Below are 18,598 nucleotides of genomic sequence, written 5' to 3'. Positions count from 1 at the left end.
ACTAAAAGTTGTCGTAACATTATTAAAACTAAATCGAGAGATTGAAAATATTAATTTTTTCATTCATTTCATTCCTAATTTTCAAAAAAAAAAAAAAAAAAAGCTATAAGCATCAAAAAATGCTCTGTACATTATAATATTTGTGCTTCTGTCAATAAAATTCGAAATATCAAAGAGTTTGTAAAAAATAAGTTCCCATGGAATAAAATTTGTTCAGAAAAAATATTATTGCAGTTCTTTTTGAAATTATCGCTTTTTTATCCTCCCATTTTCCGCAGAAAAATAACATGAAAATTGTTAGATGTGCTCACTGGTTTACTTTGAAGCTTTTTTTAAATTAACCTCTGTGCCTAAGAGCACTATCTATTTTCAATGAGTGATCCCAGAATCAATCATTTTTTAATTGATTTTTATAGAATTTAAGTATTTGTGTTAACATTTTAAGTATGAAAAATTTTATGTTGTGGGATTTTTTGCGACATTTTGTTTAAACAATTTTAATTTTTAAAATTAAATTGAAATATTTTAAATAATTTGAAATCAGAAACTGTATTCTCAAACTATGAATGAAATTATTATCTCTTTGGAATAATAAAGTAATTTAGACCATTTTTTAATGATTCTTTTTCTCCTAAATTTTTGGAACAAAGCATTTCTATCCGATTAAAATAAACAAATTTGATTTTATCATTTCCAACTATATTTTTTAGCTGTAGTTGTTGAAATGTTAAGCCAAGAATTGTCCAATCAACTTAGTTTAAAAAGGATTTATAAGCAAATTTTCTCCGCTTTTCTAAAAAAACTTGGGATGCATTTTCTTCATAGGAACATAGAGGTCATCCATAAACCACGTGGAGATTTTTTTTCATGAAATTTCAACCTCTCTTTCTTTCACTTTCTCGAATTTTCACTGTTGCTGAATAATGAAGATTATGTAAACATTTTAAAAATTGCTTTGCATTTCGTAAAAAATCATATAATAATGATAAATTCAAAATAAATGATGCTTTTTTGCTTGGAAAAATACATTTCTTTTAAACTCGGTTGTTAAAAAAAAATTAATTTACGGGTAGCGTTATTTTGTGTTGATTAGTTTATTCTTTGATATTATATTTATTTCTCTTAGCTTGAAATTTAAGCAATGGAATTTAATAAGGAATGTGTGTGGTTGTTAAAAGTGTACACTTAAACTATTTTGAAATCTGTTTTAAATTAAAAAATAATAATTTGAAGACAATTAGTTCTCAACACTTAATTGACAAAATTTGCTTAACATTTTCGTAAAGACATGTATGATGGTGGCTGATTTTAAAAAAAAAATCAAAAAAGATAAAAATATTCTTGTGTTTTTTTATAAAAAATCGTCAGTCTGTTTTTTTTAAACAAAATTTCAAAATCAGGCTTTATCATGCACACGAGAAATGTCTTGAGAATCTTCACCCCAAATTTTATCAAATTTTGCTCATCAAATCTCAAGATATCGTGGCATCCATAAATCAACTTAGTGTTTCCAGAATAACGCTCAGAATTTTTGACAGTTTGTTTTTCGCTGGGCAACATTTCAAGCTTGAATAGTATGATACACAATTTTATCATAAAATATCATTATGAAACTTTCAGGAGTGATTGGAAACCACTTTTTTAGTTGGTTTGATAAATTTTATGTAACATGAAATTTGGAGATTTTCTACATGTTTTTGAACACGTTCATCAATATGTAGAACCAAAAATTATAAAAATCTCAAAATAAACTTGTTTAAACCGTATTCTATAAATTTCTAGAATTTCCTTTTGTCTTATTCCTCCTCTAACTAGATTGATGCTAATCGACCGTGAACTTGGTGGCGGTGGCTTCTACACATTCAAATCAACATTTCCAACTTTTCAATCCCACTGACTGCGCGCGCGGGGCCTGGTCTTCTTAGAAGCTTCCACTTTCGATGGCGGGGGCCTCCAAAACTGGCACCAAACACCCCTCCCGGCGAATGGCCTTCATTTCGAAACCCGAGCTCAAGTCAAAGAAGTAATAAAAGAAGAAGAACTTTAAGTAGTCAGCAGCAGCAGCAAAAAAGTCCCACTTTAAGCGCAATTTGACACCTTCGCTATTTTATGCAAGCCCCCCCCCTCGTTTTTGTTTGTTGTTTTTGTTGGTCTGGGTTGTTCGGTCTATAAGAGTAAACAAGTCGTCAGTTTGGTCTGCGGGGCCTGGCAGTCACATTTTTTCTTTAATTCCTTCGCCCTCCAGTCATTCAGCCATTCAGGCAGCAGTGTCACAACCGGCCTCTGTCGCCGATGTGAGGTTATGTGAGCAGGGGTTGAGGGGGGAGAGAGGGAAGTTTGTTATAGAAAACTGAATAACATTGTTCTTTTTGATGTTCAAGTAGCAACTCTCGCTTGAGAATAAAGTCCGCAAAAAAGTACAACAAATGAGATCAAGTTGGGAGAATTGAGCGACACTTGGATATTATGGATGGGATTCTGGTCATGGTATAAAATGTTAGATTTTTCTTCGGATAAAATAAAATTAAAATTTTATAGATTTTAGATTTTATTACAATGAAAATTTATCATCAATCAAACATCCGATGCTAAAAATTCCGAAAAATCTTCGAAAAGCCAATCTCAAAATAATATTGAAGAAGAACATTTTTTATTTATTTGTTTTTGCAGTTCCATACAATTCAATCTAAAGAAAAATAATAAATCAAGTAAAAATTAAAAATTGTCCTAACAAAATGTATACCACAAATTCGAAATAATATACCTATAAGAAGGAAAATTAGGATTCCAACTATCAACACAATCGTAAAACTTACGAGAAGAAGTTATCATATTGAACTATTAAGAACATAAATAAGGTCGTTGCAAATATTTTTCAATGTTTATGTCGCCTCCCCCTTCAAAATTGGTCTGCAAAATCAGGGGGCAAAAAAATTTTCCAGAAAACTTCAAAATTTCCATGAAAATAGTAGTCTAATCAACTGAAAACAATCTAAAATGTATTTTTCTGCATTAATAACCATATTTAGCAAAAATTTTCGAAAAAAAAAAATTTTCGTCAATACTTAAATATTTTGGAAATTAATGATGGCAAAACGACTGGACAGGTGCATAATGCATTTTACACCACTTTTTTCATTAAAATGTTGAAACCATGGCTAATTCAAATTTTTATACCTTTTTTTTTTGTTGCTGCTATTATCATCAAAAATCTCAATTTTTTTTTATGTTAAGTTTGAAAAATATTTACAATGACTAGAGAAAAAGTAAAAAAAAAAACCCCCAACTTGCTTAAACATTTATTGAATATAGTTCGATAACTTTGCTCTTCACTTCAAGAATATTTTCGAATTTATTTATTTCATTGTACATTTTTATCTTCGCTTTTTCCTCAATTTTTGACATACTTAATATTAATATTTTAACACAACATAACCTCATTTCAATATGAAAGAAATATCTATCTGCAAAATGGTAAAACTTACAAGATTTATTTATATTAAAATATAAAACAAAAGAATGAATAAATGACAAACTATAAATTTTAATGAAAGAAAATTGTTTTTGAATGTCATTTTATTATTTTCAATTTTTCGGAATAAAAAGTATCACAAAATGGGTAAAATGTGAATAACGTCTTGGTAAATAATGTGATTTGTTTAAATATCAAATATTTACAAAAGATTTGCTCAAAAATCAACAAAATTATTTATTTTCCAAAAATAGGTCCAATAACCTTAAAAGTTGATTAAAATATGGTAAAGAACTATATGTTTTTTGGAAAATGTTGAAAAGAGGCATAAATTCTGAAAAAAAAACATTTATAATTTTATTTTGAGGACTCCTAATAATTTTCTTTTGTCATTTAAAAAAAAAAATTCGTTCTGCAGGAATTTTGTTTAAATTTTTTTTAGAAAATTAATTAATTTTCTACTTTTTCTCAATTTTCGAGGCAATGGATTTTTGTACACAACAAATCATCATTTTAAAATATAAGTTTAAACTTATAAATAATTTTTTTTTAAGAAAGTAATGATGGTAAATGTTATTAATGTAGCATTTTAAAAGGTTGTGTTTATATTTTGAACATTATTTTATGAAATTATTTAAAGAAATCGACATATTTTTGAAACATCATTTCTCGGAAATTAGTTGAAAAATTGTGTAGTAGTATCTTAAAAAGTTGTTGATGTGTATTTAAATTTTTATGTTATAATAAATTTAAAACTTCATGTAAGAAGAAGCAAATAAAAACATTAAATTTAACAACTAAAATATTTTCGTTTTGTACTCTTTGTTGTAGATTTTCAATGTACTGATGTAAAAAACTTTTCTTCATAAAAAGATCTTCAAAAAAGCCAGAAAAATTGCAATGACAAATTTGGATAAATTTTGACAGCAAGAATACTTTTATCATCTGTAAAGCATTTAGTAATAACTTCACTTCAATTTTCGGAAAATTGAGCTTCAATGTTCTAATTTTTTTTTATTTCAGCTGATAAATGTTTTTCACTTGCAAAATATCTGTAAAATGATAAAGCTTAAATTCTTTAAAACTTTTTTTTATACCTATTTTAAAATATTTAATTTTTGTAGCATTTTTAGTGCTTGAACCACCCTAATGGCCAACTAAAAAACAAGTGTTTATTTATTTAGGCAAAGTAACCTCCAATTTTGGACCCCTACAAAATTATGAGTTTTAACTTTCAAATGCTGTACAATAATTTTTTTAAGGACTGGATTTCAGTTTAGTGCTTGGTAAATATTTTTCAATAACTGTACATAAACAAAACTTCAAGTCTTAATTCAAGAATTAATTCAAGAAGTCACCATGTATTTTCGATTATTGATTTAATTGTTTTGCCCAATCTCATCCCACTCTTCCCACTATCCCGCATCTCCAACAAAACAACTTCCCTCCCATACATTTCAACATTCTTCCATCATGTTCTGTAGCTGTAGCTATTTCTGCAACCGTCCGTCCATTTTTTCTCCTCATCCGCACCACATTAATTTCTCGTTTTCTTCTCTGTCATTTCAGGTGAGTCCGGAGCAGGAACGACACCCACCCGGGTTCTGCAAACACACAGCACTCGACATCGCGTGGCAAACGTCCTTCAACATCTGTCTCAAGAAAAAAAAAGTGAGACACGTAATGACATTCCGATTTGTGACTTCTAAAAACCACCGAGCTAGAACGTGTAATTATTTAGTCGTCAATTCGGGAGGGGCTTAAGTGTGCGCCTTTCGGCGCATACTTAGCGCGGATGTCATCGATGATCCTAAAAAGGAAGCTGAGCGGACTTAATGCGTCACCTTTTTGTAGTTCACGCACCTGGGCTTGTGGAACTGCAATATCGCGATGACCTTTTTTCTCTCTCTGAAAAGCTCAAGAACTTGAATTCTTAAATTGAAGTCGGAGGTGTCGAAGGTGTTAAAATGTGTGTGATTGGAATCATGTCACGATTTCAGCTTGAATCTTAGATGAATCGCCCCGCAATTATGAGCTTTTGTTGCGTGAAACGACGACGAACGGTGTTTTTCTTCGGAAATTGGAAACAAACGGTTTTGTACACCGGCCAAGGCTGTAAAACTGTCCACCTCTGCCAGACTCGAGTCGTGGACAATTATGGACACGCATCTCGTTCGGCCGCGCGCAATCACAGATCGTTGACCATTTTTGGGGCGTGAAGGTGTGTATGTGATTGGGAGAGGGTTTTGTGGAACCTGAAAATCGATTGGGTTTGAAGAAGTGGCGAGCAGCTGTGATGGGTTGCTGATCGGGTGATAAAAGGGGAGATGAGTTTTGGATGATTAGAAGGTTGTTTTAATGTACAGAGAGTTGAAGCACACTTTCTTGAAGAAGTTTTGAAATGAAAGAATGTAGGCTTAACTCAATACATGGCTACTTTTCGAGCCATGAATTAAAGCCCAATTAATCTTCCCTCAAATTGAGTGCAATCCACTCAAAAATTCCCTCCACGTCGTCGCCATCATCTTCACTGATCTGAATCGCCAAAACACGCAATTTTCCTTTTATACTACTGGGCCTTTCAAGACTCGCCTCATTTTCGCCAAGAGACCATAACTCGCCCGGTATGCAACATTGTAAATGTGATGTACGACGGCCCGTCTCTTCAAGATTGCGCCCAGAATCATAAAACATCCCAAATCCCTCTCCCCAGAAAGGAAGGGGAAAGCAGGGAAGAAATAAATGTGCAACGTCCGAACGCGATAAAATTTTGACAGATTTAATTACGTTCCGCGATCCGCCACTCCGTTATTTACATTAAAGATTTTCCACGGGCTTCGTTTAGTCTTTTTTTTTTGCACCGTGGTGCTCCATTTTCCTTCGCACCTTAACCAGACCAGACGTTCAACGGTGATTTCCAGCGGCCACCAGATCAAGCCAGGGCCAAGTCACGTCATTGAGAAGCCCCGTTTTTCAGCGTCAAGACGCGAAACCGTAAATTGCAACCGTCAATAGATGTCGCTTTGGCGTAATAACGCCTGAAGGTAGGCATGAGCTTCAGTTTTTGCGCCTAAAGTTATGCAATGTCGCTAAACCTTCCTATCTAACGAATTTTCATACAAACTTGCATTCCAAATCCACCCCTTTCGACGGCAACGAAAAAAAGTTGACTGGTGGTGGTGGTTTACACGCGATCATTAATTTTGCGCCCCGGAAAAAAATTACGGCGCTCATCTTTAAAATCACAATTATGTCATTGGCGCGGTGCCCTCGCCGACGACGGTGGTGGTGGCGGCGTTGGCGTTGCATCTCACCTGGTTGCATATGCTACGCTGTTCATTTGCAATTGGTGCATCATTTTCTGCAGAGTTTTGTTTTCTTTTTCTTCTTTTTTGGTTTTCGCATTGTTGAGATATAGACAACAACGACGCAATAGGGGTATTTAGATGGTAATGTGTGTGCGCGCCGAAATGGCAGCAGCAAAATATGCAACATGCAGCGTGAAATCTGTGGTGCAGTCGTAAGATGACTGCATAAGATGATTGATTTTTTGTTGCTGTTTTCTTAGTTTTTGGCGAGTTTTTTAGAAGTAAAAAGTCCTACGTCGTAAAACCATTGGAAGCGGAACCATTGCTCATAGAAATTGAAAAAATATTTTTTTCAAATCAGTCAAAGTCAAATTATTTATTGAAATTCATTAAAATTGTAAAATATAATCATTTTTGAATATTTCCTGAGATTAAATATTTGTTATGGTTATGGCCGAAGAGGAGGGACAGAAAAAATATAAGTTCAAATTTCTAAGTTAATTTTAATATATTTTGATGCAAAAAAAAATGAAAAATGACAAAATGTTCGCGTTACATCAGTTAAAAAAATTAAGCAGTATCATTCTATAATTTTCAATTTACTGGAATTCAAGAATGTTTTTTCCAAAAGTATATTTCTACGATCTGTGGTCCCAAATTATAACTTTGTTTAACACCTTAAAAGTGCTCAATTTGATATTAAATGCGTAGATCAATGTTATACAATGTATTCTAAATAGAACAAATCGATTTTACAAGGTTCATCAATATTTTTTTCAATTTTGATTAAAAAAAAACAAAACTGTTTATTGTTAAAGCTATTGCTCAATTGGTTGTTCATGAACATAAAATTTCCTCTTACAGTTTACTACCGATTGAAATTTTTTCAGTAAAATTATGTTGAACCAAATTTTGATATTACAAAATAATTGAAGCTCACCGTTGATTATTTTTTGTTACAAAAATTAAATCAATAGCTTGCACCACCATTCAGAAATAAAAACATTCACAAAAAAGAGAAAGGAAGAAAATAGAATGACACAAAAATAAGCTTCAATCTTTTCAAAATTGAAAAGGAAATATATATCGTTGACCTTGTACAACAAATTTAATGAGCTTTCTTATTCAATTACAAAGGACAGTTAACATAATTTACCAATTAAAAATCTTTTCAAAAATAATTTTAACATTTTAGATTTGGACAAAAGTTTTTCCTCGCAAAATGCTTTTTTGCGTATTTTTTTTCTTTTTATTTCTTCATTCAAATTTGCAATTGAGGCAAGATTTTGCACCACTCTCAACTCTAGCTTAAAATATGCATTTTTAAGTCCTTTGAAACACTTAAAACCCTAAATTTAGAAGTATGTATTTAAAGAATTCCACTCTAAGCCTTCGTTAAATCATAGATATTTTTTTACTTACAAACCACCAAAACTAAATGAAAATTGAAAAAAATAATGAAGATGCAATTGTGAACCCCCCTTTTTTAACGCTAAGAAAAAATAATATTAATAAAAAATGCGAAGAAATTTCAACATACGAAAACGTTAAAGCTTACAAAAATTTAACAAAACAAACAAAAATTGGAAAAAGTAGAAGAACAAAAATTTAATCAACCATGTAACTGAAAATTCCCTGAAAGTAAAATAATCAAATCTTGATTAAGGTTGTTGGAAATATTTTTCATTGTTATGCGAGGTTGTACATCGGAATTTCAGAAAAAAATCAAAATATTTTCGAATGAACCCAATTATGATTTACATCGCAAGGTAGTTTTAGTTTTTAAAAGTTGTTTAAAAAAAAAATTTTTTTTGTTTCTTTGGAAAATATTTGCAAAAGCGTGACTGCAAATATTTTTTATTTTAATTAAAATGTTGAAACCATGGCTCGTAATTTTTTTTTTATTTTTTTTTTTTTTTTTTTTTTGAATTAAATATACTTTATTGAATCTTTCTTATAATAATTACATTTGGTTTACATAATAAGTGGTCAGCTGTGGCTCTTCAGCTTTAGTTTGCTTTTCGTGATTTAAACACTGTTCATTTTCTTAACTTTAAAAGTATATGATTTATCATTTTTGTAACACTAGGTACAATGAGGAAAAAAATTAAGAAAACATAACCTAACCTAAAACTAACTTAATCTTACCATAAACTAAACCAATCCTTGAATCAAGGGGTATTCAGATATAGCACATTTTTCCCTGAATTTCAAACATTTTTCTTGAATCTTCTGATCCAACATTTTTACTTCTGCTAATTCATGAACCTCACTTGATCTTGTCCAGCCAGGAACATTCAAAACCATTTTGAGTACCTTGTTTTGGACACGCTGGAGCTTCAATTTATGAGTTCTAGCGCAACACTCCCAAACAGGTACTGCATACTCAATAACGGGGTAAATTATTTGTTTGTAAACTGCTAGCTTATTTTTCAAAGATAGCTTTGATTTTCTGTTAATTAAAGGATACAAACACCTGATGAGAATGCTGCACTTGTTCAATATTTTATCTACATGCTGCCGAAACAATAGTTTCGAGTCAAGTATGAGACCTAAATAGACAACTTCCTTTGACCAGGGTATCGAAACATCATTCATTTTAATCAAAACATCATCCTTTGGGACAAATCTGGCCGATTTGGAAAGTGGAAAAATGATGGTTTGAGTTTTGGCTGCATTTATGCGAATTTTCCAGTCGCCAAAGTATTCGGAAAGAACGTCAAGACCCTTCTGAAGACGGCCAACTAAATATCTGGTTATTTTACCCTTATAAATAACGGCAGTGTCATCAGCAAAAAGTGACAACACACCATTACCAGGAAGAGTAGGCAAATCAGATGTAAAAATATTGTACAGAAGTGGGCCAAGAATACTTCCTTGGGGAACCCCAGCATCAATGTTGAATAATCCAGAAGCAATCCCATTCAGAAAAACCTGAACGATCTCTCCGAAAGATAGTGCTGGATAATTTTGATAAGATACATTGGAAAACCGTATAAATACAGTTTATGTATCAAACCATCATGCCAAACATTGTCAAAAGCCTTCTCAACATCCAACAAAGCCATAGCAGTTGATTTAGACTCAAGCTTGTTCTGCTTGATGATTTTAGTTACTCTCGTAAGCTGATGAGCAGTATTATGTCCCTTTCGGAAGCCAAACTGCTCATTCAAAATTATATTATTATCGTTGGTAAAATCCAAAAGCCTTGAATAGATGACCTTCTCAAAGAGTTTGGACAGACTACTCAAAAGACTAATGGGACGATAACTTGTTGGCGATGTTGGATCTTTTGAGGCTTCAAAATTGGTATGACTTTGCCCAGTTTCCAATTGGTGGGGAAGTAACCAAGTTGCAAACATTTATTGAAAATATTGGCTAGATGTTGAAAGAACTGATCACTCTGTTTTTTCAACACTAGATTAAAATGTTATCAAAGCCAGGAGCTTTCATATTTTTCATTTGTTTAACTGCAACTTTGACTTCCTCACCAGAAACATGGGAATCTGCAGGAAATTCAAAGGTAGAGTCATTGATTGTTGAAATACTATTGGCAACTGATGTTTCTTTACGGCTGGTCATGGAAGCGCCAAGATTATGTGAACTAACAAAATGAAGCCCAAGTGCATTTGCCTTTTCCTCGGATGTAATCAAAGGAGAATCCTCAACAATAAGAGGAGGAATAGGCTTTGGTTTGTTTTTAAGAACTTTTGAAAGTTTCCAAAATGGTTTTGAATAATTCCCAAGCTGGCTTACATGTTTTGAAAATTCTTGATTTCTGATATTGTCAAGTCGGTCTTGTATGATTTTGTTCAAATTGTTCACTGAAATCTTTTGTCATAGTCCCCAGTCCGTTGATATTGTCTCCTATAAACATTCCTAAGTCTAATCAAGTGTTTAGTATCTACGTCAATATCAGTTACCTTAAAATTAACAGGAACCTCCCGAACGTTGGCAGCCTCTGCTTGGTTGATAGCCTGCTGGATCACCTCCAGCGAACGATCAATATCAGCAGAAGTTTCCGGGTGTTGATCATAGTCGATGTTGCTGTCTACCACTTGCTGAAACTGCTGCCAGTCAACGTTGTGGTAATCTTTCCGGGTTGGTTGCCGCTGCGGAGTAACGGAAGCTCCAACCTCCACAACCACCGGATAGTGATCAGAACTCAACTCTTCAAACACCTCAGGATGAGCCACGTTCTCAGCCATATTGGTAATGAAGAAGTCGATGATTGAGTGATTCCCAGACCGAGCCACCCTCGTTGGACGATCCGGACTCACAACGTTGTAGTATCCGTTTTGCAGATCGTTGTGCAGAATCACTCCGTTCCGATTCCTCCTGCTGTTGCCCCAAACTTCATGCTTCGCGTTGAGGTCACCAGCGATGATGTACTTTGCGCTCCGCCGTGTCAGCTTCTGGATATCGCTCTTCAGTTTTGCTGCTGAACCATCTCTGGCATTCACCTGACGTGGGCAGTATGCAGCAATGAAGAGTACTGGGCCAACCGAAGTGGGAATTTCCACTCCAACGGCCTCGATGATGTCCAGCTTAAAGTGTGGCAGCCGGCGTGGCTTGAGATCACGATGAACAGCGACAAGCACACCTCCTCCTCCAGAGGTGGTCCTATCGAGCTGCGTCGCGATCTTGTAGTTTTGCAGATAAACTTTTTCACCGGGCTTCAGATGAGTTTCCGTGATGGCAGCTACGTCGATCTCCTTCTCGCGAAGAAAATCCACCAGCTCTAAATTCTTCCTCCTAATGGAGCAAGCGTTCCAATTCAGCAGCTTGAGGGACCTACGATCCATACTGGATGACGAACGAGGTCAGCACTTCAATCTGCTGGGTCTTGGTTTTGCATCCACGCAGTGCAGCGGACATCTGTTTGAAAATATTGAGGAGTTCGGTTGAGGTGTAAAGATCATTACCATTTTCCTCAACTGCTGGTTCTTGGGTTGGTCTTGGCTCCTGGCTGAAGCCCGGTGGTGGCGGTCTCGGCTCCTGGCTGGAACCCGGCCGTGGATGATTCATCTCAGCTCTCTTCCTGGGATCCAACGGCAACGGTGCCAAGTTCGGGACCTGGCGTCGCGGTTGAAGAGGTGGAAAATTTTGCTCCACCAGGGCTGGAGGAGTTCTACGACGCTGAGGCTGATTCTTCGTCGATGCTTGCTGCCGAATTTTCACGAACTCAGCTCTCTTGGGGCACTTTCGGTCGGTTGACGAGTGCTCACCGTTGCAGTTGAGGCACTTCACCAGCGAATCTTGGATGCACTGGGATGTGATGTGCGCATCGGTACCACATTTGGCGCAACGACGCTTCAGGTGGCAGTTCTTACCTCCGTGCCCGAAACCCAGGCAGTTGAAGCATTGTGTGACGTCACGATGCACTGGTCGGTATCGCTCCCACGACACGATAATGTTGAAAACCGCTCGAATTGCCTTCAGCTCAGGAAGCGTCGTCGATCCCTTAGCCAAATGCAGCAGGTAGAGCTGGTCACGGTACTTGATGTCTTTGTTGCGTCGGCTCATTTTGTGCACGGCCAACACATCCAGTTTCAAAACTTTTAGCTCGGCAGCTAATTCCTCCACTGGCATGTCGTACAGACCTCTGACGACGATTTTGTACGGCTTATCCATGACGACATCATGGGTAAAGTACTCCGCCTCGTTTTCGGTCAAGTAATCCTTGACCAGTTGATAGTGCTGCCTGGATTGCACCAGCACCTTAAATCCGTCCTGACACAGACGAATGTTGCCTAGGACTTTCCCAGACTTGATGAGTTCAACCAGCCCCGCTCGAAAGTCGATCGTTGCTGCTGATTGCCGCACATAAAAAGGAGGCAGTTTCTCCTTTCGCTGTTTCACTTCATTCTCCTTTGCTTCCGCTACCTGGTCCTCGTCAGGCAGTCCAGCAAACTTGTTGTTCTTCAATAGCTGCTCCTCGTGCGACGAAGAGTTCTCCTCCTCCTCATCCATCGGTACAGTACCGTCGCTCTTTTTCGTCTTTTTGCTGTTCGATGTCACTTCCAAAAGCACCTTCCTTTTGGAAATTCCCGGTTTTTGGCCATCAGTTGAGGCCTCAACCTTCCTTTTGGAAATTCCCACTTTTTTGCCTGCTTGAGCCGCAGGTAGGGCAATATTGCCGGCGTTTTGCGCCGGGACGCGACGAGTCATGTTGATTCAGACAACCTTCACCAACGAATGCTCGGATAACAATGTGATTTTTTTTTTTATTTTTATGCTCCCCCCCCCCTTGACTTTGGTCAGAGTCGAGGGACATAAACTTCAAAAGATATTTGCAACGGCCTTATTGGAATTCCATATAAACTGTAACGGGAATCGCAGGCACCGGGTCCTGACTATTAAACACGTTTTTCATCCAAATGTTGAAATCATGACTTGTAAAATTTTTATTATTTAAAAAATATCGATTTTGAAAATATTATTTTTCAAAGCCATATGAAATATGCCATCGTCAAGTAATTTCTAGACAATAATAAAGTGCACCGTTTTGGAGTTATTTTCGGAAAAGTCAATGTTTTTCGTTTTTTAACAAATATTTTATAAAGGAAAGCCACCCCTGGAAAAATATTTTTGTAAAACAGAGAAAATTCTCTAAGACGTTGCAAGTTGAACAATTGAATTCTGAGACGAGCCTCACATAGAATTCGAATTGATGAAAATCATTTTCTTAGTATGACGATATCTCGAAAACTATTGGTTCAATCTGATGTTAAAATATGAAACTTTTGCCAAGAATATATATATTCTGGGGTGGCTTTCGATTCATTAAATATTTAAAAATTATTGAAAATGTTAAAATTTCGAAAAAAAATTTAAGGTATTTCCAAAATGGTGCCCTTTTGCAAATTAAAAAAAAAAAACAAGCCTTTTCGATATAGTCAAAAATAAAAAAACAGATTTTGCAATCGCATGTAGTATGGCCCAAATGATGTTTTTTTGAGTGATTATATCGAAAATTTTAAAAAAATACGTATTCTGGGTAAACAAATAATTCATTTTTTAAAGAGTGTAACTATAATTTTCTGAAAAGGTCAAATATAATCTACGAAGACCCTAAATCGATCAAGAACTCCCATCTCATCAAAACAGAGATATGAATATTTACACGTATAAGTCAATTGTTTAAAGACTTGTAAAGACTAGAAAACTAATGATGAAAAATTACTTCTATTGACTGAGGGAATGTATGCACTAAGTTTCATTCAATTACAAAAACACAAAGAAAAGTCGATGTGCAAAATCGTGAAGAACTACTCTACTGGAGTATTCAAACATATATCTTAGAATTTTTTTTTCGAAAAGCAGTTTATAAAGCCCACCAAAATTTAATGGCGAGGGATTTCAATAAATAATCTGCTACATATTTATTTATTCACATAATTTTAGCTGATACCGATATTTTTCACTTTTCTTCGTCCTGGAAAAGAAACCAAACTTTCTTCATCAAGCGAAATCAGTTGTACTTGGCCATTTTTTTCCTCCCCCTCAGAGAAGCTATTAATCTGATTAAAATTGATTATCGCACTCCCGCTCTCGCAGCTCATGTACCCAAAGCCCCTACTTGAAACCTCCAAGCCTTCAGCTAATCTCCCGCCGCGGCCTGACCCACATTTGAATTGTTTTTATTAGAGATAAATTTCTGTTTTCTTGAATGGGCACCATGATTGGGCAAAGATCGACTCCTTTTTTTTGCGCTCAACTTGTTCAAAGAAAATCCAGCGAAAATCTCTCTTGAGGTCGGCTTGTTGGCGGCATCCAACAGCCGAGACTCCGCGCGCAAGATTGGCAGCTGGCAAAAATGGGCTCTCCCCCAAGATCCGGAGAGGTCCCCGGGAAGAGCGGGCTGGATGGTGAAAGGGCAGCAGCAACCGGCAGTGAGATGTGATAAATTAAATTAAATGAGTGTGTAACTTCGCCTTTTTTTTCTTTCCTACTTTTTTGCTTTCTGGGTTATTGGCAATGCCAAGTTGGTTGCTATCGGAGTACGGAGATTTTGTGTCTTGGAGTTTGCTTCTTTTTTTGTGGGGCATTAGTTGCAATGTTGCCGCCGCCACCGCTTCTGCTCTCTCGCTTCGAGAGTGTGATTAATCAAGCCGAGAAAGTATTATTTCTTTATCGGTAAGTGTTTCAATTAGGAGGTCAGCGCGGTGCCTTTTTGCGCTCCAACTGGTTACGGGGAATTAGATGAGATTAGATAGTGATATTGACAAAAAAATATATTGAATTGAGGTGAAATCACTGAAAAGATTCAGATTTGTTATTTCTTATTGATTGCCTTCAATTATTACATACAGACATTTTTTGATTGATTTACAGATATCTTATTGAGTCAAATTTGAATGCTGGAATATTTTTCTAATATAAGATCAAACTATATATTGCAATAGCTGGCAATTCATTTTCACCATAATTAAAATTAAATAAAATTCTATGAAATCACCAAAAAACCATGTATTCAATTTAAGCTGATTTGATATCGTGAGACCCAAAAATGAACCAAATGTTTTATAAAACGGTTTCCCAATTTGACAGTTTGAATTACGCAAATGGTGAATTGATTTAATTTTCAGATGTGATATGTCGTTTTCAGATTGAAAGAATTCTATTTGGTGAGATTTAATCATTTATTATTTAAATCGTATATACTACAACGAGATACTCGAAATATGCACCTGAGAATTTAATATATTTTAATGCCATATTCAATCAAAGTTGCCAGGTTTCAGAAGTCGTAGGTGACGTTAAATTCCATCTTTTTAGAAAATTTTAGAGAGGACAAAAAATCTTTCACCAATTCATGCCAAATTTATGAAAAAAGTGATTTTAAAAAAAGGTAAAAAAAGGTCTGGCTAATAAATTTATTGTAAAATCAAAGCAATCAAAAAACATTTTCAATTTTTTTCAACTTTGTTGTTTGTTGAGATAAAGACATGCATTTAAAAAACAAGAAATAGTAGTTTATGCAACAAGTTTCAAAAAGAAGATTTTTTCAGCACGAGTCGAACATTTATCCAACGAGGTTCACCGAATTTAAACGGTTAATAAAAAAAATGTTGAAATGTATTACTTTTCTAAACAAGTGCTGAAAAGTTCAACTTTTCAGTATCCATTTCAGTGCTGAACAGTAGGACTTTTCAGCTTTTTTTTTCAAAGTGTTAACTCAATTCTGTTATTTTTGGTTCAGAATAGTAGGCTTTTTCATCGTTCTAGAACAGTGTTACTCAACCAGTGAGGAATTTCCCCCTGCGGGGAAATTTAACCATGTTTGGGAGGGAATGAGGATATATAATAAATCTAATTTATTCAAACGTGTTTGCGAAAAAATATCTTATGTGGTGCTCTCCTTGTAAAATTCATGTCGACACATAAATTTCAATGATTTTTATAAATTATTTTTGAAAATTTTCACGGTTTCTAACAAATTTAATTTGGATCCTTATAAAAATGATTAGCTTAATTTTTAATAGGAAACACTTTGATTCTGTAACTTCTAACATGGTTAATACATTAGTATTAGATATTCTTAACAAATTCTCGTTATTTCTTACTTCAAAAAGAGCACGGGAAGTTTTTTAGGGTTTGAAAAAGAATATTCTTAAAAAATTCTACTCATGGAACTGAACACTGAGATTTTTTGTAATGTTTTGCTGAATACTATGTAAAATAAGAATTGTGTAATAAAATAAAAATAAAAAAACTGGCATTATCAGACATCACTGCAATGAAAAGTTTTCACAAAATGCATAATTAGGTTGACTATTAAATTCGCTAAGACTTAAGAATTTCTTTTTGCAATAAGATGTTTTCTCTAGGTTTGAAGATTTCATGTGATTTATCAAAATATGATGATAATTTGTCCTCATTTGTTAATCACCGGGAAGGTATGGTTTGATTTTCAATGCATAAAATGGAAAATTTTCGGAAATTTTCTGCTCTCGTCATTAATTTTTTTTCAATTTTTATAACTTTTAAAAACATTTTGAATGGAATAAAACACTTATTTTTGACATTTCCAAATGCTGGGCTTTATTTAGAAAAATAGTTTTATTTTGACAATTAATTTTTTTGTCATTAGTGCTCACTGAAACATAAAGAGGTATTTTCGAAAACGAAAATTATATCAATTCTATGATTTTAGAACAATCGCCTAAAAATTATCACTTAAATGGTATTTTTTTCAATAAATCGACAAATAAATATAAATTTTTCTTTTGAATATTAATCGAAAACAGAGTCATTTTTGAACATTGAGTTCTTTTTTCTGAAATTGAAAAAAAAAATCTATTTGGAAGATACCAATATTTAAAACAACTGAAAATAATTGTTGTTTAAAGCATCTGAGAATGAGTACATCTTTTATGTCAGAAATCAGAAAAGCGATAATATTCAACCTTACAATTTTACACCATTCAAATTTATAGATTTTTTACTGTGAGGAAGTAGAAAAGATAATGTATTTCACGAATTGAAAATGATTAAACTTTGGAAGCTAGCCTTAAAAATAAATAAAAGACTATTTATAGATCAAATGTGGGTCAACAAAAAAATACATACTTGTTTCAGAACTTTAATTTAGAATTTTACATGCAAAACTTTATTTTTAATCATCAAATGTCATACAGTAAAAAATTGTGTAAACTTGAAAGGTGTACTATTAGAAGGTTGAATATAACCTATTTTATGATGTAATTTTACCTCAATTAAGATTGAAAAAACGACATTACAACAGAATAGTGGTGAAATTACACATTTTTACACTTGTTTCTGACATAAAAGATGTACCCCTTCTCAGTTGTAATATTATCATAATTTTTTTTCTGTACAGTCTTTGTCGCAAGTTTTTATACAAAAAATAAAAAGTTGAAATTATGCAACACGAGAAAAAAAAAACAAATTTTGTTTTCTCGTGATAAGTCTATTAATTTTTTTTTTTTTTTTTTTAGATCCAATTAAGCTATATTTTTCTTCAAAACTAAAATAGACTTCAATTATACCTGTAACTTTGTATCGAAGAACCCGATATCTCCACCCCAAGGCATCTCCAGCACTTCAACTTAGTTGTCTCTGCTCAGAGGAGCCTTTCGCGTCTTTCGCCGCGGAGTGATGAAAATCACGATGCGTTCCGCTTCACGAGTGGAAATCAAAAACAAAGCTGCTGCTTGATCAGCGTAATGACCAGGCACAGATCATCGAAACCGGGGGGGAAAGCAAAAAACATCCAAATCATGTTCCAATCTGACACGTTTCCCACCACTGACTAACTCTTGCTTGCTCTAGCTGGCAGCAGCTAAGTAACCACTAAGTCAAACATCTAGGCCTCGTGGATCTTCTCGGGCTGAAATCAGCAGCAGCCAAGACACACTTTTAATCTGCTAAATGCCCATCAACAGCAGCGAAATCCACGGTTTGTGGCGGCGACTCGTGACGGAAGTTTTCAGCACGTCATCATCATCATTCCACCGCCTGGTTTCAGAAGGAGGAGGAGGAGGACGTCCACGCTCCAAGATGCTCATCAGCGTCACCGTGGAAGTGATGGTTTTGGGAGTGGGGGGGGGGACCTCCCCCATCAGAAAGCAGTAAATCAACAATTGCTGCTGGGTTGGACAGTGGGAATGAGATTTTGAAAAAAGATTTAAAATGCATTTTTTTCAGAATTTTTATTAGAGTTGATTTGCCTTCCTCACTGAGGTAAGGCTATAATCCTGCTCTAAAAATGAACTTCGTATAAAAACGTCGTAGACCCACCTTCATGTATACATATCGACTCAGAATCGAAAACTGAACAAATGTCTGTGTG

General features: G+C 34.6%; 1 protein-coding gene and 1 long non-coding RNA gene across 2 annotated transcripts in view; both read left to right on the top strand.

Annotated features, from left to right (window-relative positions):
- Window positions 1–5,141, top strand: part of LOC119767576 — a 52,895-nt gene extending 47,754 nt beyond the window's left edge. Inside the window, exon 3 of the long non-coding RNA XR_005277595.1 lies at window positions 5,042–5,141. This is a non-coding gene — a long non-coding RNA (uncharacterized LOC119767576). The remainder of the gene's footprint in view (window positions 1–5,041) is intronic.
- Window positions 1–18,598, top strand: part of LOC6040102 — a 424,546-nt gene that overhangs the window by 358,855 nt on the left and 47,093 nt on the right. The gene's annotated exons all lie outside the window — the stretch shown is intronic.

The sequence above is a fragment of the Culex quinquefasciatus genome, chromosome 2 (assembly GCF_015732765.1).
Source record: "Culex quinquefasciatus strain JHB chromosome 2, VPISU_Cqui_1.0_pri_paternal, whole genome shotgun sequence".
NCBI classification, from domain to species: Eukaryota; Metazoa; Arthropoda; class Insecta; order Diptera; family Culicidae; genus Culex; species Culex quinquefasciatus.
This window is presented reverse-complemented; position numbering and strand designations above follow the sequence as displayed.